The sequence below is a fragment of the Schistocerca piceifrons genome, chromosome 2 (assembly GCF_021461385.2).
Source record: "Schistocerca piceifrons isolate TAMUIC-IGC-003096 chromosome 2, iqSchPice1.1, whole genome shotgun sequence".
Taxonomy (NCBI): Eukaryota; Metazoa; Arthropoda; class Insecta; order Orthoptera; family Acrididae; genus Schistocerca; species Schistocerca piceifrons.
In genome coordinates, this window is record NC_060139.1 from 401634492 (window position 1) to 401659289 (window position 24798).

Consider the following 24798-nt stretch of genomic DNA (forward strand, 5'->3'; position numbering starts at 1 on the left):
TTTTCCATGTATGATTCTTAAACCTGGCTAGACCTATTCAGGCATATACTGACTTCAACACATTTTCTGTATGGGCGGGGGGGGGGGGGGGGGGCAATATTATGAGCAAACAGAAGGAGTGGCCATGGGCAACCCCCCTATCTCCATTTGTTGCCAATTTGTTCTTGGAGACATTTGTGGAGGAAGTATTACAGATGGCTAGATGTGAACCCACAAGCTTTTTCAGGTAGAATGATACATTTGTAATCTAGCTTCATGGTAGGGGCAGGCTAAGTGAGTTTTTGGGACATCTTAGCTCAGACCATCCAAATATAACATTCACCATGGAACTGGAAAAGGTTGGTCAGCTGTCTTTCCTGGTTATGTACTACTTGAAAGGAGAGCAGATGGTGTGTTTGGCCACAAGGTGTACCACAGACCAGCACAAACTGCTTTATACTTGCAAGCTACCAGTTGTCATCACTCAGCACACAACAACAGAATTCTAAAGATGTTGGCTCACAGATCCCACACATTGTCAGACCAAGCTAGTTTGACACCAGAAGTAGAGGATCTACTCTTGGTTTCTTACAAATGTGTATACATGGTCAAACAGACTGAGCAGGCTATTCAACCAGTCACTATGCCACATGATAGAGAAGAAGGGCGAAATGAAGCAAAAACTGTGACATACCTACCATATGTGAGATCTGTTTCTCCTAAAATCAGCAGGATTCTCAGGTAGCACAACATCCAGAGTGTGTTCTGTCCACCTACCAAAATAAGAGGACTACTGGGAAATGTGTGAAAGATGAAATTCATAACATACTTTGCCAATGTGCAAGTTGTACATTGGCCAAACAACTATGACAGTGAACATTAGAACCAAGAAATCAGAGACACATCTGGTTAAGACAGGCAGTGAACTCAGCCATTACTTGCACTGTCTGGAACTTAACCATGAACTATGTAAAAATGAGGTTTACGACTCAGAACCCTACTTAATAGGACAGTGTTATAAGAGAGCCAGCAGAGAAAAAGATGGCAGAAAACCTTACAATAGTGGGAACCAACTCAGCAAAGCCTAGGATCCTGTGTGGGAGCTGCTCAAAACACAATGGTTGTGGCAGCAAAACTCAACAGTAAGAAGAGCTGAGAACTGGGATGTGGGAAACAAACCCCAGACAGAGTACCAGGTGTACCATACCAAGGACAGAATGCTGGATTCCAATTAGGTGCTCTGGACTGAAAACCAAATCCCAGCTCGCAATCAGGTGCACCTGATCAAAGGCAAAATGTCTCAGGTCATCTCTACTGGGAATGGACTGCAGAAGGAGCGTCTAAAACTGACCATGGAGGGGGAACGCAATATATAGAAATACTGGACCCCTTCCACTTAACTAGCAGTCTCTGGTATCACCTCATGGAGACAATGAGTGATTTGTTGAAATATTGTAAAAAGATGACACTGATATCCAGCAGAACACCTGACACGTCAAGACATCAAACAAAAAATTAATTATGTAACTTTATTTTTTTGAAGTGATAGTTAAAACTTTGACTGGCCGCTTGTAAACTGACTTACTTTATTAAAATGGAGATAAGCATGTGTCGTATAACAGTGGCTGTTTCCCCTTCTTATGTACACAAAAAATTTTGAGAAGGCAGCTCACAGAAGAATATTAAACCACCTTTTTGACAATAACCTTTAAACAGCAGGTTAGTTTGATTTCTGTAAGGCCTTCTCTAATGAGAAAGTATATTATCTCCCAAAATCAGATCTGGCAGGACTAAATAAGAAAATTTACCCTGTTTGTATTTTCTGTGATCTTGCCACCGTATATAGATCATAAAATTTGCATCGCTCACGAACCTCTGAGAGACCCAATGCTCATTCACAACTGGAGCTAAAAATTTCAAAAGAAAACTTGGAGAATTCATTTCCAGACTGTGAGCTGCACAATTTTTCAGGCATAACTTTCATTTCTGAAAAGATTGCTACCACTATTCATTCTCTTCGAGCCCCGACTGTGGTAAACCACAGTAAAAACATGTGTACTGAAATTTAATGATGTCATAAAGTGTCACATATGATAAAAGTGCTGACTGTCTTTATCTGTGGCTCTTGTGCTCCTCTGTCACTCTACAACAGAAGAAAGGTGAATTGGAAGGAGGATTCAGGATCACATATTTCTTGAAGAGCAATAATTTTATCATTTTTGATTCCATGGGAATGATGGTGCCCCATGATCATGATGTAATCCAGGACAGGAAGGAGGTCAGCATCAGCGGTAATGTGAGCTGTCTTTTTTATTGCATTACATTGGTCCAACTAATGCTTGTACATGCCTGAGTTAGATTGGAATGTGTGTCATTATAATAATGATTCAGTCAACATGACTGCTTACAATGCCCTGATGATAGTTGCACTGTCAGTTGAAATCTAGTCTGCAATGCAATAAAAATGACAGATGGCATTACGACTGATGCTGACCTCCTTTCTGCCTGCAATAATTTTAATTAAGTTTTATAACACTAATGATTACAAAAAAAAATATTTACAGATTTGATTAATCAGGTAATCTTAACACTACGATATTCCTTTTCCAGTAGACAGTAATCATGTTCTTTACTCAGGTTTCTTATTAACTTGATTCCTCAGTACTGAGATCTGTTTCCAAGGATTGTCAGTTGGTGAGATATGCTTATTGACTGGTTCTTCTTTCAGGTGTTGCAAATGTTGACACCTGCATTTTTTATGTACTCTGAACCAAGAGTCACTAACCACATAAGAGGTTGTTGTATGATGACACTTTATGTTGGAGAATTGGTGGATAATCAAAGCAGTGGAAAATATGCATACTGACTACAGCTCTAAATGACGTTATGTGATATGTAAACAAAGAATATGGCCTCTTAGGAATACATAAGTGCATTAAGCATATAGTTAAGTTCTATTATTTAAAAATTTAAGTAGAAAAGTACAAGGAATTTTATGTATATGTAACCTACATTAGAGGATTAAAGACAATAATAACATCCTGAACTTCAAAATGTATCCAATAGGGTCAAAGGCATTACATGATTCAACAGCAGCATATATCTTTGGACTGTTGCCAGAAGGCAGAGGTTGAGTGACTTTCATCTTCATAGCAATTGAATCTTGGTCTAAATAAGTAGAATTACAGCCTATGAAAAAGCAAATACAGCCACTGTATTTAAGTGTTTATGAGAGCATATGTGCATAAACCTAGATTGTTACTTATAGATAATGTGTGTACAATTTTTAAGTAATAAGTACAGAAAGTTCTGGTTAAGAACTACAAATTATTTAGGAATAAATCCAGATGGCATGGGTTGTGAAGTAGCCATTGAAATCTCACATGTCGTGCTCTGCTGCATGTTGTGCCACTGGGTGGTCTACCCTGTTTTTGGCAACAGTTTAGCGGTGGCCATTCTTCTAGTTGACAGCTGGATGGTTGTCATACCAATGTAAAATGCTGTGCAGTGGCTACAGCAGAGTTGGTGTATAAAATGGTGCTTTCGTAGGCGGCCTGGCCTCAGTGGGTTAGGCAGGTCTGGTGTCTGGGTCTTTCACAGGGGTACGATCCCTGTTGGAAGGTATTGGGGGATGGGAGTGGCACAGCGATGGACTAGGATATTGTGGAGGGTGTGTGGGCTGCAGAACACCACTTTGGGAGGGGATGGAAGTATCTTGCATAATATGTCCCTCATTTCAGGGCACGATGACAGATAATCAAACCTCTGACAAAGGACATGGTTCAGTCCCTCCAGTCCCAACTGGTATTGGGTGACAGGGGGGCACTTCTTTGTGGTCGGTTCTTGGGATGGATGTGAGGAACAGGTGTGTGTGGTGATATGGCATGGGAGATCTGTTTGTATATTAGGTTTGGAGGGTATTGCCTGTCTGTGAAGGCCTTTGTGAAGCCTTCAGCATATTGCGTGAGGGAGTTCTCATCATTGAAGATGGTTCTGCCATGGGTGGCCAGGCTCTGTGGGAGGGATTTTTTGTTGTGGAAGGGAGGCAGCTGTCAAAGTGCAGGTACTGTTGGTGATTGGTGGGTTTGGACTGAGGTGTGGATGGAGACATCTGAGAGGAGAGATCAACACTTAAGTGGGTGGCACAATGGGTGGAGGAGGTCCGGGTGAATGGGATGGAAGAGAAGTTGTTGAGATTGTGGAGGAACGAGGATAAGGTGTCCTACCTAACAGAGGCCAGGCCACCTGTGGAAGCAGCCATGTTATATACCAGCCCTGCTGTAGCCACTGCACAGCATTTTACATTGGTATGACAACCGACTAGCTGCCAACCAGAATAAATGGCCACTGCCAAACATTTTCCAAAAACAAGGTGGACCACCCAGTGGCACAACATGCAGCAGAGCACAACATTCAAGATTTCAATGGCTGCTTCACAACCCATGCCATCTGTATCCTCCCCACCACCAGCAGCTTTTCTGAGCTGTGCAAATGGGAGCTATCCTTACAGCACATCCTTCACACTCGTAACTCCCTGGCCTAAAACTAAAGCGCACTTGTGCATGCATTTGTGTACACCATCTCCTATCCCACTACCCTTGCCCAATTCATGTCAGCTAGTTGTATGATGGTGCTATATCATTCCCTAGTGTGTGAAATCGCGTGCCCACTCATCTATCACCTGCCCTCTACCTGCACCTCTAGCTAGCCCACAGATGGCTCCCGCAAGCCATTAGACGCTTCCCCCCAACCCCCTCCTTACCTCCCACCTCTCTCCCTCACATCACCCTACCCAGCACCCCCATCTCACCTCAATACACTCACTTTAGGCCAGGAAAGAGCTGGCAGTTGACCGAGTACAATGTAGGGAGACGTGTGTGTGTGTGTGTGTGTGTGTGTGTGTGTGTGTGTGGTTTTTTTTTTTTGTGTGTGTGGGGCAGGGAAGAAGGGGGCATGTGCTAGCTCACTTGCGCGTGTGCACATTTGTGTGCATGTTTTTCCTAAAAGCTTGAAAAAGGGAAATTCATTCTGAAAGTTAGCAAAGCTCTGTACAATTTTTTGCATAGCTATCGACAATACAGCACTTCTGCCGTTTAGTGATTCATCGATTTATAAGTAATAATTTTGAAGAATTTTTAGCAAGGGGAGGTGTACATCATGTTACCATTTCAGAATACTATACTCATTACAACCCACCAGTAAGAATGGTGAAGCACTCAGGTGCATGTACTTTACTGAACATATTGTTCAAACAGATATGATACACGTGTTAGGATGATTCCAGAATTCCAAGTTATTTTAAATGAGTTGACTTATTGGTCTCTCAGCAGTAGAGATTTTATTCAATAGAAATATAAGGAAGCAATTATTTACTTGTGTTTCCGATATGCCGGTTATATTTCAAGCTTACTGGGTCAAAGAAGCATTAACAACTTCACCTTCATACTGAACGGTTAAGCTAATAATCGTTTATAGTATCATACATGTGTAAGTAGTTGAGCACAACTGGGATTTATACCTCTTATCTATAATAGTTGCATAATACAATAGCAGCACATCCTTTACCTTGTCTCTGTCAGGAAATCCAAATGGATAATGAGTGTAAACAATAGTTGCATAATACAATAGCAACACATCCTTTACCTTGTCTCTGTCAGGGAATCCAAATGAATAATGAGTATAAATGTGTGTGTGTGTGTGTGTGTGTGTGTGTGTGTGTGTGTGTGTGTGTGTTTGTTTTATATATGTGAAGAAGGAGTTTGTGTAGTAGGCCCCTGAAACAGTGCAATTACTAAACACTAGGGAAAAGATATTGGGTTGTCTCATAAGTTCGTCTGCTTTTTGTTACAGTGCAGTCAGAAAGAACAGCTGGGAACACATCTCCACACAGCACAGCTATGACAGAATGCAGAATGGTTGCTGACCTGTCTGATTACACACTTCACACACAAGGTCATGCACAATATAACTAAATAAGATGGATCAATTTTGTAAGCAAACTGTTTATTTCCAGCAGTATAAATCATTATTGTCGAGAATACTTTGTCATTTATCTGGAAGCTTATAATGTAATTCTTCCAAAATGTGGGGACTTTTCAGGTTGATGAACTGTTCGAGGATCAGTCTGCAGTCCTCCACGGAGGTGAGGTGTTTGCTATTGAGCAGATTCTGCAGGGAACAGAATAGATGGAAGATGGAAGGGGAAATGTCTGGCAAATATAACGATTGGTGTAACACATCCCACTCAATAGAACACAACGTTTGATGGGTCACTATAGAAGTGTGTGGTCTTGTCGTTGTCATGGTGAAAGACAATACTGTGTCCCAAATCCGGCCACTTTTCATCAGTGGCTGCCTTGAGATGATCCAAATGTGAACAGTATTTCTCGGAAATGATAGTCTCATTTGGAAGAAGTTTGTAATTCAGGACATCTCTGCAATATCACCACATGCATAGCAGAACCATTCTTGGATGCAGCCCTGGTTTAGGAACAGATAGTGGCCCCGTCCTGTCTTGCACCACAATATACTCCTCCAGGCATTGTTGTACACAATCCACTTCTCATCTCCAGTTACCAGCTGTTCCAGAAAAGGAGCATTCTGATTGCATCTCAATAAGGAGTCACAGATGAACAAGTGCTGAAACAAATTTGTTTCATTCAGTTCATGAGAAACCCATCACGAATATTTATGTAACCCATATTCTGCAAGTTCCTAGCTACAGTAGTGCGAACAACATTGAGCTCCAATGCTAACACTCCCATTGTCATTCGTGGCTTGTTGACTATCATGTCATTAAGCTGTTCCACATCTGCAACTGCTGACGAGGTTTGCTGTTATGGCAAAATTCACAGTTTGAAATCAGTTAAATCACTTTTGACACCCTTGAGCCATTATTGCATCATCCTTGTGTACAGCAAAAATCTTCTGCTGGCATTGTGAGGTGATAGTAAAATAGCATAAGATGTCAGATATGTTCCTTATTGCTTTCCATAGCCTGTAAACACTTGTTCACACTGTTCTGTCCTACACCAGGCACAAACACACATTGACATATCAAATGGCATGTCAGGTTGTCGACTTCTACGTTGTATGGTGATTAGGCAACTGTATTACCTCGGTGATGGTGGGGGGAGTCACAGCAGGTGCAAAGTTAAAAGTTTGCAGGCATTATAGATGGAAAGCATGAGAAAACGAGCGAACTCATGATACAACCCAATACACCGCTGTTCACTAAATACACCTAAATACAATATCGTTTGTGGAAATTGCAACACCAAGATGGAAAAGCATGAATTCAGTTAATTTAATACCACAGGTTAGGTACATGACAAGTAACAAATGATTACCTTTTCAAATCTGTACATGTCCTTTGAGCTTACTATTCAGTATGTCGTGTGGCCACCATGCCCTGCAATTAGAGCTGCTATATGCCAAGGCATTGAATCAATAAGGTTCTGAATATTCCTGAGAGATTTCCCTCCATGCAGTTTGTATCCAAGCCCACAAATCTGTGACACCAGTTACTGAAGGACCACGATGCACCAGGTGCCAACCAACCATATCCCAGACATTTTCGATGGGCGACATGTCTGGTGAATGTGCAGGCCAGGGAAGCAATCATACTCATCGCTCTTCATAGAAGGCCTGTACATTCCTCACAATATGCGACCAGGCATTGTCCTGTTGAAATGTGGCCTGCATAGATGCCTGAAGCACAGGGAGTACCTCAGGCTCCACAACCTCCATTAGGTATCAGTTGCTGTTCAAAGTGCCCGCAATACGTACGAGGTGAGATCGCTTGTTGTAACCAGTGGTGCCCCAAACCATCACACCTGGTGTTTGTCCACTGTGCCACTCCAAAATGCAGCCCTCCAGGTTGCGTTCACCACAGTACAGCTGGACACGTATGCAGCCATCACTGTAGGACACATTGAAGTGGGCTCATCCGAAAATATTACATGTTGCTACTCAGCACCCCAGTGATGGCGTTCACGTGCCCATTGCACTCAGAGGAGCTTGTGGTTTTTGGTCAATGGAAGCCGATATAATGGCATGCTTGCAACCAGTCCAACCTGCAGCAGACGGCGACCAACTGTCGATGCAGACAAGTTCACACCTATTGCAGTGCTCCAGCGATGAGCCAACACTGTGGTTGATGCTGTATGGTCTGCAATGGCTATGTGGACAAGATTACGGTCATCCTGTGCTGTGGATATGTTCCATGGTCCAGTTCCTGCTTGTTGCTTTGAATGACCTTCCTCTATCCACTGCTTCCATACATGCATCACTGTCGTAACAGCATGCCCTATTTGAGCTGAAATGTCACAGTATAACAACCCCATTTCCCGGAAACCAATCACTCTGCCCCTTTCAAACTTGCTCACACGCCGATACGGCTCCCTTTGATGTCGATGAGGCAACTGGAACTCACCGTATTGTTTCCATTTTGTGTGATGGCTCTGCACTGACAACACTAGGCACAACACCGACCCTGTCAGACCAACACAAGAGGGCTCTGCTCAGCCTAAGTGTACCCCATCTTGCTGCAAAACGTATCACATATTGCTTGCCCACCCATCGCCACTTCCATCAAGTGTGGCACTATTCGGGTAATTTATTCTCGGTGCTGCACTTTTCACAAATGGTAGTGTATATTAATGCTGGCTATTAATGATGTCACACTGAAGAGGGCAAGAGAGGGGAAAAAGTACTCTTATACAAAGTTGCTGAATGATGTACTAATAGCCAGGTAACAGCCAGATGATACATAGTGACATTCAGAGACACAGCAACACAATGTGTTTGCAGTGAATGAAAATAATAGAGGACTATACTTGCAAAACAACAGATGAGGAAGCTAAGTAATCAAGTAATGATTCTAGATAAATTAGGAGTAAGTTATCTCAAAATACAGGCGTAGATGGAAGAGTGGAGCATAACATTAAAAGGGTACTGTATCCACATATATAAGTTGTGTAACGAATAGAGTAGATGTACCAAAGAATGGATAACCTATGCCTAAAGGGAGCAATGGTGAGAAAATCTGTGAGCCTTCTGATGAAGGAGGTGTACCCAATAGTTTCTACAGGCTTAGAATGCTGTCATTTTCAGGCTTACTCAGAATTTGTGGAGGACTTAACTGATATGTAGTGGTCTAATTTCTATACTGATTTAATAAATGAATAACAGTGACATAAGAGTCTGAGTTGTGTGTGCTGTTCATGATGTAGGTTATATATATAAATAAAAATGTAAATATCCATTTGTTCAATGTCATGTATTTCCAAAAGTTCATCACAAATTGCTTTGAAATTCTGAAACAACGTTCAATTTGAATATGAGCATGTTTTTATTTATGTACAGGAACACCATGTGGTATACAAACATACTAGCTGTTACCCGCAGCTTTGCTAGCATATCAGTAAAATGAAATGACATGTGCATGAATGGCTTTATTAGCCTTAGGAAACCATTTGGGAAGTTCAGCCACATGGTGCAAATCTTTTTATTTGACGCCACTTTGGTGACTCGTGTGTCGATGACGATAAAATGATGATAAGGAACTCGCCCCCCCTCCTCCCCCACCACACACACACACACACACACACACACACACACACACACACACACACACACACACACGCCGTTGTAAACAAAAGACCGTGAGATGTTGATGCTTATCAGTAGTTTTGTTACGATGAATGATGGTGACGGACTAAAATATAATGTGGACTTCCTAAAAATATCAAATAGCATTAAACTAATGAATAAAGAAAATCAATCATTTGTAGTTCAATGCAACACAAGTTTTATAACATTTGTACCTGTAATAACGTCAGCTGCCCTTTTGTTTCTTCCTCAACCTGCAGTTGCAGTTGCATACCACAATCAAATGCAACCTCACTGAAAGCCTCCCACAGCCTACATTTAAAGGCATGATGGCTCTCTCATGCAGCATTTCATGGATGTCAATGTTGTGAGTCTTCAAGCATTTCAGGAGCTGTAAGAGATGCATGATGCTCAGCAGCTAAAATGTGACAAGCTTGTGACTGATACCAGTATGCAAGTATGGATTAAACATGTAGAGGATGGTATAATTATTGTATTCATTATGTTGCATCATATTATATAGAACAAATCACACAATAGAAGCATTTTGAATATAATAGAGGGAAACATTCCACGTGGGAAAAATATATCTAAAAACACAGATGATGTGACTTACTGAACGAAAGTGCTGGCAGGTCGATAGACACACAAACAAACACAAACAGACACACAAAATTCAAGCTTTCGCAACAAACTGTTGCCTCATCAGGAAAGAGGGAAGGAGAGGGAAAGACGAAAGGATGTGGGTTTTAAGGGAGAGGGTAAGTGCGGATGGATATGTGTGTGTGCGCGAGTGTATACCTGTCCTTTTTTCCCCCTAAGGTAAGTCTTTCCGCTCCCGGTATTGGAATGACTCCTTACCCTCTCCCTTAAAATCCACATCCTTTCGTCTTTCCATCTCCTTCCCTCTTTCCTGATGAGGCAACAGTTTGTTGCGAAAGCTTGAATTTCATGTGTATGTTTGTGTTTGTTTGTATATCTATCGACCTGCCAGCACTTTCGTTCGGTAAGTCACATCATCTGTGTTTTTAGATATAATAGAAGCATTTTCACACATATAAACACCAACACTAAATATCTTTTTTAAAGCATCGTGTTTTAGTACCTGAATAGTGTAAGTTCACGTAGTCGTCTGTCTTCTGTTTTTGTTTTGAATGGCCAGTGTCGGTTGGTCACAGCCAGTGTGCTCCCTGCCGCCGTTGGATAAGCAGCTGCCAGCAGCAAGTTGTATACTCTTAGCTCACTTATTTGTTACATAGTTTAATTCTTAATTTCTTTGCATGTTTTTGGGTACTTGCATTGTTTAATTCATAAATTTCAGGCATATTATAGTTTCTGAGAGCTGTAGCATCGCGTTTTAGTACCTGAATAGTGTAAAATCGCGTAGTCTCCTTCTGCCGCCGAGCAGTGTGTCAGCAGTGCGCAAGTAGCAGCATTATTGCATTTACTAAGCAATCTTGTATTTTAATAGTGTCGAATTGTTTGTGCTCTCTGTAGATTAGTTCAGACGTTCTTTGCACAACAGTATTTAGCATGGATAGGGACTGCGACTGCTGTGTTCAGATGTGGGCTGAGTTGGCATCCCTTCACTCCCAGCTTCAGGCAGTGTTGGCTTTGGTCACACAGCTTGAGGCTGTTGCCAATGGGCATCACTGTGGGGGTCCGGATGGGGGTTTGTCGGGGACGGCCAGCTTGTCCCACGCATCTCCCAATCAGACTACAGCTGTGGCTGCCCAGGATACTGCCAGAGTGGGAGTTCGTCTCGAGGTGTGGCAGGGGGCAAAAGACATTCCAGAGGGCTGAACGGAAGGCCTCTCCAGTTTGTCTGACAAACCGGTTTCAGGCTCTGTCTCCGGCTAATACTGATCTTCGACCAGACACGGCCAGACATAGCTGCTTGTCCTGTTCCAGAGGTTGCCCCTCAATCTGCAAGATGCGGGCAGTCGCAGAGGGTGGGCTTACCGGTAGTTGGGAGCTCCAACGTCAGGCACATAATGGAGCCCCTTAGGGATATGGTAGCAAGAGAGGGGAAGAAAACCAATGTGCACTCCGTGTTCATACCGGGGGGAGTCATTCCAGATGTGGAAAGGGTCCTTCTGGATGCCATGAAGGGTACAGGGTGCACCCATCTGCAGGTGGTCGCTCATGTCAGCACCAATGATGTGTGTCACTGTGGATCGGAGGAAATCCTCTCTGGCTTCCGGTGGCTATCTGATTTGGTGAAGACTGTCAGTCTCGCTAGCGGGATGAAAGCAGAGCTCACCATCTGCAGCATTGTTGACAGGACTGACTCCGGACCTTTGGTACAGAGCCAAGCGAAGGGTCTGAATGAGAGGCTGAGACGGTTCTGCGACCGTGTGGGCTGCAGATTCCTCGACTTGCACCATAGGGTGGTGGGGTTTTGGGTTCCGCTGGATAGGTCAGAAGTCCACTACACACAGCAGGCGGCTACATGGGTAGCAGGGGTTGTGTGGCATGGACTGGGCGGTTTTTTCGGTTAGATGGCCTCGGGCAAGTACAGAAAGGGCAACAGTCTCAAAGGGTGTGGAGCAAAGTCAGGACATGCGGGGACCAAGCAGCAATCGGTATTGTAATTGTAAACTGTCGAAGCTGCATTGGTAAAGTACCGGACCTTCAAGCACTGATAGAAAGCACCGAAGCTGAAATCATTATAGGTACAGAAAGCTGGCTGAAGCCAGAGATAAATTCTGCTGAAATTTTTACAAAGGCACAGATGGTGTTTAGAAAGGATAGATTGCATGCAACCGGTGGTGGTGTTTTTGTCGCTGTTAGTAGTAGTTTATCCTGTAGTGAAGTAGAAGTGGATAGTTCCTGTGAATTATTATGGGTGTAGGTTACACTCAACAACTGAGCTAAGTTAATAATTGGCTCCTTTTACCGATCTCCCGACTCAGCACCATTAGTGGCAGAACAACTGAGAGAAAATCTGGAATACATTTCACATAAAATTCTTCAGCATGTTATAGTCTTGGTGGAGATTTCAATTTACCAGATATAGACTGGGAAACTCAGATGTTTAGGATGGGTGGTAGGGACAGAGCATCGAGTGACATAATACTGAGAGCACTATCCGAAAACTACCTCGAGCAATTAAACAGAGAGTGGCTCGAAATAGCATATCAAGACACTCTGGGATGATGATGGGATTGAAACAGAGGATGACACGCGTAAAGCTGAAATACTAAACACCTTTTTCCAAAGCTGTTTCACAGAGGAGGACCGCACTGCAGTTCCTTCTCTAAATCCTCGACAAACTAAAAAATGGCTGACATTAAAATAAGTGTCCAAAAAATAGAAAAGCAACTGAAATCACACAACAGAGGAAATTCCACTGGACCTGACGGGATACCAATTCCATTCTACACAGAGTACGCGAAAGAACTTGCCCCCCTTCTAACAGCTGTGTACCGCAAGTCTCTAGAGGAATGGAAGGTTCCAAATGATTGGAAAAGAGCACAGGTAGTCCCAGTCTTCAAGAAGGGTCGTCGAGCAGATGCGCAAAACTATAGACCTATATCTCTGACATCGATCTGTTGTAGAATTTTAGAACTTGTTTCTTTGCTCACATATCATGTCATTTCTACATCTACATCTACATCCATTCTCCGCAAGCCACCTGACGGTGTGTGGCGGAGGGTACCTTGAGTACCTCTATCGATTCTCCCTTCTATTCCACTCTCATATTGTTCGTGGAAAGAAGGATTGTCGGTATGCCTCTGTGTGGGCTCTAATCTCTCTGATTTTATCCTCATGTCTCTTCACGAGCTATACGTAGGAGGGACCAATATACTGCTTGACTCCTCGGTGAAGGTATGTTCTTGAAACTTCAACAAAAGCCCGTGCCGATCTACTGAGCGTCTCTCCTGCAGAGTCTTCTACTGGAGTTTATCTATCATCTCTGTAACGCTTTTGTGATTACTAGATGATCCTGTAACGAAGCGCACTGCTCTCCGTTGGATCTTCTCTATCTCTTCTATCAACCCTACCTGGTACGGATCCCACACTGCTGAGCAGTATTCAAGTAGAGGGCGACCAAGCGTACTGTAACCTACTCCCTTTGTTTTCAGATTGCATTTCCTTAGGATTCTTCCAATGAATCTCAGTCTGGCATCTGCTTTACCGACGATCAACTTTATATGCTCATTCCATTTTAAATCACTCCTAATGCGTACTCCCAGATAATTTATGGAATTAACTGCTTCCAGTTGCTGACCTGCTATATTGTAGCTAAATGATAAGAGATCTTTCTTTCTATGTATTCGCAGCACATTACACTTGTCTACATTGAGATTCAACTGCCATTCCCTGCACCATGCGTTAATTCGCTGCAGATCTTCCTGCATTCAGTACAATTTTCCATTGTTACAACCTCGCGATATACCACAGCGTCATCCGTAAAAAGCCTCAGTGAACTTCCGATGTCATCCACAAGGTATTTATGTATATTGTGAATAGCAATGGTCCTATGACACTCCCCTGCGGCACACCTGAAATCACTCTTACTTTGGAAGACTTCTCTCCATTGAGAATGACATGCTGCGTTCTGTTATCTAGGAACTCTTCAATCCAATCACACAATTGGTCTGATAGTCCACATGCTCTTACTTTGTTCATTAAACGACTGTAGGGAACTGTACCGAACGCCTTGCGGAAGTCAAGAAACACGGCATCTACCTGGGAACCCGTGTCTATGGCCCTCTGAGTCTCGTGGACGAATAGCACGAGCTGGGTTTCACACCTACTCCTACTCTGTAGGAATCAACACGGATTCCAGAAACTGCGATTGTGTGAGACCCAACTCACTTTATTTGTTCATGAGACCCAGAAAATATTAGATACAGGCTCCCAGGTAGATGCCATTTTCGTTGAGTTTTGGAAGGTGTTCGGTACAGTTCCACACTGTCGCCTGATAAACAAAGTAAGAGCCTACGTAATATCAGACCAGCTGTGTGGCTGGATTGAAGAGTTTTTAGCAAACAGAACACTGCATGTTGTTCTCAATGGAGAGACGTCTACAGACGTTAAAGTAACCTCTGGCATTCCACATGGGAGTGTTATGGGACCATTGCTTTTCACAATATATATAAATGACCTAGTAGATAGTGTCAGAAGTTCCATGCAGCTTTTCATGGGTGATGCTGTAGTATACAGAGAAGTTGCAGCATTAGAAAATTGCACCGAAATGCAGGAAGATTTGCAGCAGATAGGCACTTGGTGCAGGGAGTGGCAACTGACTCTTAACATAGACAAATGTAATGTATTGCGAATACATAGAAAGAAGGATCCTTTATTGTATGATTATATGATAGCAGAACAAACACTGGTAGCAGTTACTTCTGTAAAATATCTGGGAGTATGTGTGCGGAACGATTTGAAGTGGAATGATCATATAAAATTAATTGTTGGTAAGGCGGGTGCCAGGTTGAGATTCATTGGGAGAGTCCTTAGAAAATGTAGTCCATCAACAAAGGAGGTGGCTTACAAAACACTCATTTGACCTATACTTGAGTATTGCTCATCAGTGTGGGATCCATACCAGGTCGGGTTGGCAGAGGAGATAGAGAAGATCTGAAGAAGAGTGGTGCGTTTCGTCTCAGGGTTATTTGGTAAGCGTGATAGCGTTACGGAGATGTTTAGCAAACTCAAGTGGCAGACTCTGCAAGAGAGGCATAGAGAGATTCAAGTGTGCACATGGGCTTTCCGGCAGTCGTTCTTCCCACAAACCATACACGACTGGAACAGGAAGGGAGGTAATGACAGTGGCACGTAAAGTGCCCTCCGCCACACACTGTTGGGTAGCTTGCGGAGTATAAATGTAGCTGTAGAAACCATAATTATTGTTTCATATATTGTATTATATTTTTCAAATCAATAAATGTCTTGCACTAAACACTTTCTAAAGCAGCCTATGTTCTTCCTCAGTGTCTGAGCTGTCTGCATATCAGATTTCATCAAAAATGATTCAGCAGTTCTGAATATAAAATAATAAAAGAAATACATTATTAGCAACAACCAGATGTTCGCTTGTTCAAAATCTTAAATCTCTGAAAGTTCTTCACCAATTACTATCAAGCTTTGACACAACATTGCGTGTGAATACATGGGTTTCATATAAGTATTTTTTAATATACAGAACATAAAAATGTTATATATAATAGAAAAAGTTAGTATCAAAATTCTTAAAAATTCTTGACCAGTTCACTTCAAATTTTTACACAATACTCCAATGGCCATTTGGGTGGACATAACTATATATTTCTAATATATGTAAATATGTATCTAATATATAAAATGGAAGCAGTATTACTAAAAATTTTAAATAGTACTCAGTCGATTTACTTCAAAGTTTTACCTACTGTAATGGACGCATGTAAGCTCTGTAGTTTTTACTACACACGCACATGCAGAGAGAGGGGGGGGGGGGGGGGGGGGGAGAGAGAGAGAGAGAGAGAGAGAGAGAGAGAGAGAGAGAGAGAGAGAGAGATATGCCAGTACATTAATAACTGGTGTAACCACCAGAATGTTGAATGCAAGCATGTAAATGTGCGTGCATTGATGCATTGTGTTGTACAGGTGCTGGATGTCAGTTTGCAGGGTGGAGTTCATGCTTGTTGCACTTGGTCAGTCAATACATGGATGGTTAATGCTGTTTTTGAATGACACTGGAGTTGTCGTCCAATGATGTTCCATAAGTGCTCATCTGGAGACAGATCTGGTGATCGAGCAGGCAAAGGCAACATGTTGACACTCTGCAGAGCATGTTGGGTTACAGTAATGATATGTGGGTGAGCGTTATCTTGTTACAAAACACTCCCTGGAAAGCTGTTTGTGAATGGCAGTGCAACATGTTGAACCACCAGACTGACATATAGATTTGCAGTCAGGGTATGTGGGATACGAAATTGCATCCCGGACAATAACTCCAGTTGAAGATCCAGTGTGTCTGGGCCGCAGACAGGTTTGTTGCAGGCTCTCAACTGGCCTCCTCCTAACCAACACACAGCCATCACTGGCACCAAATTAGAACCAACTTTCATCAAAAAACACAACAGATCACCACTTGGCTCTCCAGTGAACTCTCAGTTATCACCAATGAATTTGAAATGGCAGAGGTTTGGGGCACTCTACAGGGCATTTGGCTCAGAGCTGTCCTTCAAGTAACTGATTTGTAACCATTCAGTATCTTACTGTGGTGCCAACTACTGCTCAAATTGCTGCTGCAGATGCAGCATGACACACCAGAGTCATATGCCGAGTATACTGGTCTTCCCCCTCGGTAGTGCCATGTGACCACCTGCAGCCTGGTCTTCTTGTGACCATATATTCTCAGGACAACAGCAACCATGTACAGTGGCTACATTCCTGCCAAGTTTTCTACAGTATCACAGAAAGAACATCCAGCTTCTTTTAGCCCTATTACATAACCTCATTCAAACTCAGTGAGATGTAGATAATGGCATCTTTGTCACCTTAAAGGCATTATTGACTAATATCAACTGACCACATCCAATCTCAAAGGTAACTAATGCTCACGACCATTGTAGCGTGTATTTAAACAGCCCTGATTTGCATTCTCATAGTGGCACTACTAGTGCCACTCTTATGTGACTGGTGCGAAATCTGAATAGACATCATCTTCCTGCCGCAGAAACATACCTACCTATTTTTGTTACACAATTCCTTCTTGGTGCTGATATTTTTTTCTGTCTGTGTATATGTGAAATATATAATAATGAAATGTTGTTAGCAATAGGAACATTATATTTATGGCTTATCGGCTTATGATTAGAGTACTAGTACAAAATATGAATTTGCATTAACAATAAACAAAGCTCAGCATCAGAGAGAGTGGGCAACATAAGATGCACAGATGGGTGAGAGGAAATGGGCATAGAAAATGGAAAGAATGATGTGGATTGAGGGAGGAGGCAGGAGGAGATGAAGGGAGAGCGGAGTGATGGTAATAGACAGAGAGAGAGGGAGAGTTGGAGGAGGAGGAGATGGAGTGAGATAGGGGGAGCATAAGAAGGACAGTGAGAGGGGGGGGGGGGGGAGGAGGGAGAAGATGGATAGAGAAAGGGGCACCAAGGTTATCGACAGAGGAAGGGGAAGGAGGAGGAAAGGGACACTGAGAGGGGGAAGGATGAGGAGATGGACAGAGACAGGAAGGAGAAAGAGATTAGGTCATATATCTACTTCCCATACATATTAAAAATGTGTGCTTCCTCTTTTCTTTCTTTTCCATTTAGCCAGACTGAGATAGGAACATGTGGCTGGGAACAGCTAGTCTATATAAATAAAAACATAAATGTTTGTTTGTTCGTTCAAAATCGTATATCCCCAAAAGTTCCTCACAAATTGCTTAAAAATTTTGACACAATCTTGTATGCGAATATACACTTTTTTTCTATAGCTATTTTTTTAAAAATATATATGATAAATAAATATAGTATATAAAGGGGAAATGTCATCATCAAATATTTCAAAAAGCTCTTGAATGATTTACGTCAAATTTTTATGCATTACTCTGATAAACATTCGGACGGACATAGGCTATATATTTTTAAATATATATGTAATATAAAGGAAATATTGTTACTTAAAATTTTTATGCATTACTGTAATAAATGTATGGACACATACAGGCACTATTTTTTAATGTATGTAATACATACATATGTACAGTGTGTTCCACCCAACACTGCCATCGTATATATTTTCCAAATGAAACAAAATGTGAAAAATGCAGTTCAGCAGGAATGCATCTATGTTAGCAGCTCAGACAGTGGACAGGAATGCATAATCCATAAGGGTCATCGAACACCACATTCAACATTAAGTTAGGTTTTATGTCACATGTAATTTTTTTCCTGCAGAAATGAAAACTAAAGGTACAACTATGCTGGCAGACTTGCTTTCACAGTTCTAAACCTCATACATTCTAAAATACTAGACTTTAAAGGATATCAAACGGCACCAAAGTTTCTGCTGTAAAGCATACGGCAAGGGTTTCCAACACTGCTCTGCAGCCTGCTGGCAGGGGCTCACACAATGGGAAGGAATACACACTACATAAAAGTAAAAAAAGCATGACTTCAAACACAAAGTTACCTTTATTTAAATGGCACATGTATCTTTTTCTAAAGAAATGAAAACTAGAGGTACAATTTAGTGGAAAAGATGGGGCTCTGGTGTCCTAAATACAATTATTAGTGGCACATAGCCCTTATTAGCGGCACATAACCCACAGAATCTTAAGGTATGTGCATGATTTCCAGCATAGAAAGGCACTCACAAATAACCGGTAATGACACATCCGATCAAACTGCGTCACCTGCACAGTTGTTAGAAGTTTCCACTGCTTGTATCAATACACCTGTGGTGACAGAGAACAAGTCTGTGTTGCACAGATTGTAGTGCTTCCACAGATATTGCACCACATGTAGTGGGTAATACATTGCTGCATCTCATCTGATGTTGATGGGGTTCGTGGTATACACACTCTTTCATTGTACCCTAAAGAAAGAAGTCTAATGGCAATGCGTTAGGTGAGTGCGCTGGGCAGCTCACAGGAACTCCCATGCTATCCATGTACTTGGACACATTGCATTCACAACTTCCCTGGAAAAACATGCATAATGTGCAGGGCATCCATCATCCTGGAACCACAATGATAGACACATTTCGAATCCCATATCCTCCATGAGAATAGGTAGAGCACCTTGCAGAAATGATGCGTATCACCATCTGGTTAATGTTCCCGGATAAAAATAGGGATCTACAGTATGGGTACCAATGATTCTGCACCAAACATTGACAATTTACTGTCATTGATGAGCAAAAGTTTGAAGCCACTGGGGATTTTGCACAGACCAGTAGTGCATGTTCTGCAGAGTCACGTGACTATGATTTGTGAACGTACCTTCAATCGTAGACAGTGTATCAGTTAGGAAGTCAGGATGACCTTGCAACTGCTGAAGTGCAAAATGGCAGAATTCAGAGAGGCTTCAAAGTCATTACCATACGAAGGAGTAACATATCATATGGATGAAACATATGCCTATGCAAAATTCTCTACACATCATTTTGGCTTATTCTAGAATCACTTGCATTCTGTCATACACTCACCTTAGGAGTGAACCATCCAGAGGGAAGACACAAATCATAAGGAAGAAATGTAAAAAGTGTGCCAGATGGTGCAAGCGTACTGACACACCATGTAAGTGTACAGACCGCCAAGACAATCCTGGATACTGTTTGTACTGCTGTACGATAACATAGAAATAGTAAGAATTTTGTTTAGCAGTGGATACTGTTAATATTCCCAGAGAGAGCTTTTTTTTTTTAATTTAAATAATGTCAGATTACCTCCATTTTGATGTTTTCTCACTGCCAAATTTTGTGTGTGTTGCCAAAGATGCACATTTGCTGATTGTTTGAATTTTTTCTTTTCATTTCTAATAAATCAGAGAAGCAACTGAAATTATTTGAAATAACGCTTATGACACTTACAAGTTTATCTCGCGATACAAATATGACTGATGCTTGTATGTGTTAAATTAGCTGTCAGTATTTCAGGTACAGGACAAAAACTGCAAAATTTTACTTGAGTAAGATTTCGGTTCATAGTAAATGCATGCTTGACGGTCCCACATATGAGCGATTGATCACTGCAGTATGCCCACATGCGTGTGATCTATGAAGTGATTGATTGCCCATGCGATGGATCACTGTGATCGCAGTGACCTAGCACTCATGAGGGATGCCCTTTAGATGTTTCTGCCTGTACTTAAGCCCACAGAAAATGTGTTAAGGAACTGGAGTACAAACTAGAGGTGCAACTGATGTACTGCCCTCTTTGTGGTTAGTCCACACTTATAGAAAAATGGAAACGATTTACCAACAGTTTATTGTCCAAACATTTTATAACTTTCATACTGCAAGAATTTAAAATCTGAATTACAATCTCTGACAATAAAGTTCAGTGAATAGGGAAGTGAGAGTTGTGTGAAAGTGGGGAGGGAACGTACTGCATGGTTCAAGCTGGAAAATGGGCTGCGACAGGGAAGTGCACTTTCGCCTTTATTGTTTATTATTGTTATGGATGAAATCCTACAGCAAGTATCAGATGCAATTGGAGATCATAAAATGAAAGCAGTGCTTTTTGCCGATGACCTGATGTTATGGGGAAATTGCGTGAAGGAGGTGCAAGAGCAGTTAGATGCATGGGAGGCAATGGCAGCACAATATGGAATGCATTTCTCTGCAAAGAAAAGTGAAATAATCGTCACAACAAGGAAGAAGAATAGGCCAAATGTGGATATAACTTGTGGAGGGGAAAAACTACAAGTGGTAGAGAACTTCAAGTACCTGGGAAGTGTGATTGAAAGTAAGGGGGGAAACGCAATGGAAATAAATGAAAGGTGCAGAAAAGCAGGGCAGTTCTACAAATGCATTAGGGGGCTTATTTGGAGCAAGGAGGTGCTACAGAAATCCAAGGGAATTATATACCGAACCTACTTTGTCCCCATATTGACATACGGAAGTGAGACATGGGTAATGCACAAAAGCGACAAAAGTAGAATACAGGCTAGTGAAATGAAGTTCCAGAGGAGCAGGTTGGGTGTAACAAGACGAGACAGATTGCGAAATTTGTATGTGAGGGAAAGACTAAAGGAGGAACCAGTACAGGACAGGATAGAAAAATCAAGACTGCAGTGGTATGGACACATGAAGAGAATGGATGAGGGAAGAATTCCAAAGAGGATGTTTGATCTGCAACTGGAGGGGAAGAGGCCCAGAGGAAGACCAAGAGATAGATGGGTGAAGGGAGTGAAGGAATGTGTGATGAGAAGAGGAGAGAACTGGACGAAGGTGGAAGAAGGGGAATGGTGGAAAGACAGAACACGATGGAGAGGCTTGTGTTCCCGACAGACCCAGCCAGTGGCTGGAAACTGTCCAAGATGATGATGATGAATAGTCCTGTCCTGATGCATTAACATACATGAACCATGAACTAAGTTACCTTACTGTCCTTCAAAATAGTAACCTCCCAAAGCTATGTGCAGCTGAGCTCTGCTATACGTGTCCAGCAAACTTTGCACAAAGTCTTCCTTTGGGATGGTGTTTAAAAGATGCATCCCTTTTTGTTGGATGTCAGGAATATTGTCAAATCTCTTTCCTTTCAAAGCGAGTTTGAGTTGAGGGAATAGGAAGAAGTCTGGCAGATTGAGATCCGGCGAGTATGGTGGATGTTCACGTCGCACCACCACCGTTTTTGCCAGGAACTGTTTGACGATATTGACTGTATGTGGGCAAGCATTGTCATGAACTAAAAACCAGGAACCAGGTTGTGCACACTGGAGTCATAGATGTTGCATGAAATGGGTCAAAATTTCAATGTACCCTCAAGTAGAAATTCCTTGTGGATAATGACTTGACAATTGAAAAAGGTGATGAGCATTGTTTTGATGCATGATTTTTCGGCTCTGGCCTTTTTCCGATGATGTGATGTCAGAGAACACCATTACATGCTTTGCCATTTTGCTTCAGGGTCATACCGGAGACACCAGGTTTCATCCTCAGTGATAATACAGTTCAAGAAATTGGGTGTTGCATCTACCATTTCGACAAAATCTTGTGAAGCCTCTAAATGTGTCAAGTGATGTGGCAAAAGACAACAACACGTTTTTCTCTTCCCTAACTCCTGGGTAAGGATTTGCCACATGGATTCACAGTTCATCTGCAGTTCATCTGCTATCATGCGCACAGTTAACCAATGGTCGTTCATGACTAATATCCTCACTTTCTCAATGTTTTTGTCACTGATGGCAGTCATCGATTGTCCACTGAAGGCATTGTCAGAAACACTTTCCCAGCCTCCGCTAAAATGGGTGAACCACTCGTACATGCACTTCATGGACAGTGCTTGATCCCCATAACACGTACCAGCATAGCATGCATTTCTTTTGGTGTCTTGCCAAGATTAAAACAAAACTGTAAAGTTCAGAACCAACGCACTAAACAAGCACTTCATCCAACAGGACTAACACGGAACACACATGATGCTCAACTGAACAGGTTGTCAACACCGGCCACTATGCAGGTGCAGCATTGTGAGTCGCCAATGTTGCCTGATTGACTCTTCTGACTTCATTCACTGAACTTTATTGTCAGAGGTTATATATGCATTAGAACTCAGTACAAAGGCTGTGGCTGAATGACTTACAGTTCATATACCGTATAGTGGAGAAAGTATAGGGACAAATTGTCATTATTTTAAATGTTTAGTGTTAAAGTATGTTCAGAACTATGAATATTCCTTATTTAGTTATGTAATAGCATTCAAACATCATCATTCATGTAAAGGTGTAATGTTATCACTTTTGGTAAAGTGATGTGTTATCCAGCGTCTATCTGGTCGACAAATGATGATCACCTCAGTGAAAGTATTTGTTATTAGTTAATTTGTTTACAATTGTAAACTGTTGGGAGTTGTATCGTTTGTGTATGTATATTAACTGTGATGGATGCTGTGCATCTCCATTCACTCGCGCACTTGTTGGATGGTCTGTTATTCCATGCTATGACATCCCATGCACACTCATGCAAACGCAACTCACACACACATAACCACAGTCTCTGGCTGCCAAGGCTAGGCTCTGTAATGTATCATATTACTATTATTTTTTGTTTTTTCTTTTCTTTTCTCCCTTGTTCTTTTCTTTTTATCCATATATAAAATAATCATAATTTTTTACCATATATAACATTGGCATAGAAACAAAACAAGTTGTGATATGCTCTTCAATTTTTTAATTTCTTTGTGTTCATCTGTTTGTCTCTATAAGTGGTAGCAGGCAGATGTATTACAAGCTCTGCCGAGTTACTGTTGTTAAAAAATCTGTTTGTCTCTATAAGTGATAGTGGGCAGACGTATTACGATTTCTGCTGAGTTAATGTTGTTAAAAAATCTGATTGTCTCTATAAATGGTAGTGAGTGGGTGTATGAAGAGTTCCACCGCATTAATATTGTTTAAAAATGTGTTTTCTAATTGGACATTAAAGGAGTGTCATAAATGTTATTTGGGAGATGATGTTTATTAAAAAAACATCTGTTCACCATTTCACCAGCACTGAGAATCCTCCATCAAGAGGACTGAAGCAGACAAGAATAATTTGTATGAGCAAGCTCTATGCACAAATGCACAACACCGGTAACAAGAAAAGGAAGTACATAAAGTTAAATGCTGAGTATTTGTATTGAATATTGAAGGTCTGTTGATATTATTGCCAGTTAAGGTCCACTGAGGATATGTGTACCTTCTAATGTATTTCAAAATTTCTCTTTTAATTATTTAAGCAGCAAATTTTTAATCAGTTTCCATTATATATTACATTTTGTCGTCCCCCCCCCCCCCCCCTCCCCCATGTGCCAATATTCAACTCTGGTCTTGGCAGCCTCAGACTAGTCATGTGTGTGTGTGTGTGTGTGTGTGTGAGTTGTGTTTGCTTGAGTGTGTCGTTTATGTTGCCTGATTCCGATGAAGGCCTTTTTGATCAGAAGCTTACTTGTTTGGCAGTCTCTTTGTTGTGCCTATGTGCGACTCAGCACCTTCACTATATGATGAGTACTAATCTATCCTTTTCATAACATTACATATGTGATCTTCCAATGGCTGTGAAGGGCAGTTAAAAAACTGTAATGTGTGCTGTTCCGTAAGTATACTAATCAAGGGTCCAAACTCATATTTAGCATACATAGCTCATATGACAGCTGAACAAGCGTGCAAATGGTTTACAGCCAACAATTTCACTCTTAATCTCAAAAGCACTCATTATGCAGTTTCAAACAACCTGTAATGACCTTCATCAACAGACGCTGACATTAATGGTAGTACCATAAATGAAACACACTGTGTAAAATTCCTTGAGGTCCAGTTCAATGACAAGTTAAAATGGACTTGACACAAAACTAATCAAGAAGTTTGGTTCAGGGTAACAAGTTTGATTATCATTTATCAAAACAAAACTATATCACTCTAGATTCCACTAAAGATACCTTAAAGTAAAAGACAAAATGCGTCTCGAACAAAGAAAATACTTGCAAGAAAAAGGCAGTTTTAACCATACATCTTGCTGAAGCCTTTTTAAGCATCTTGGAATTGTTACACTCACTTCCCTACA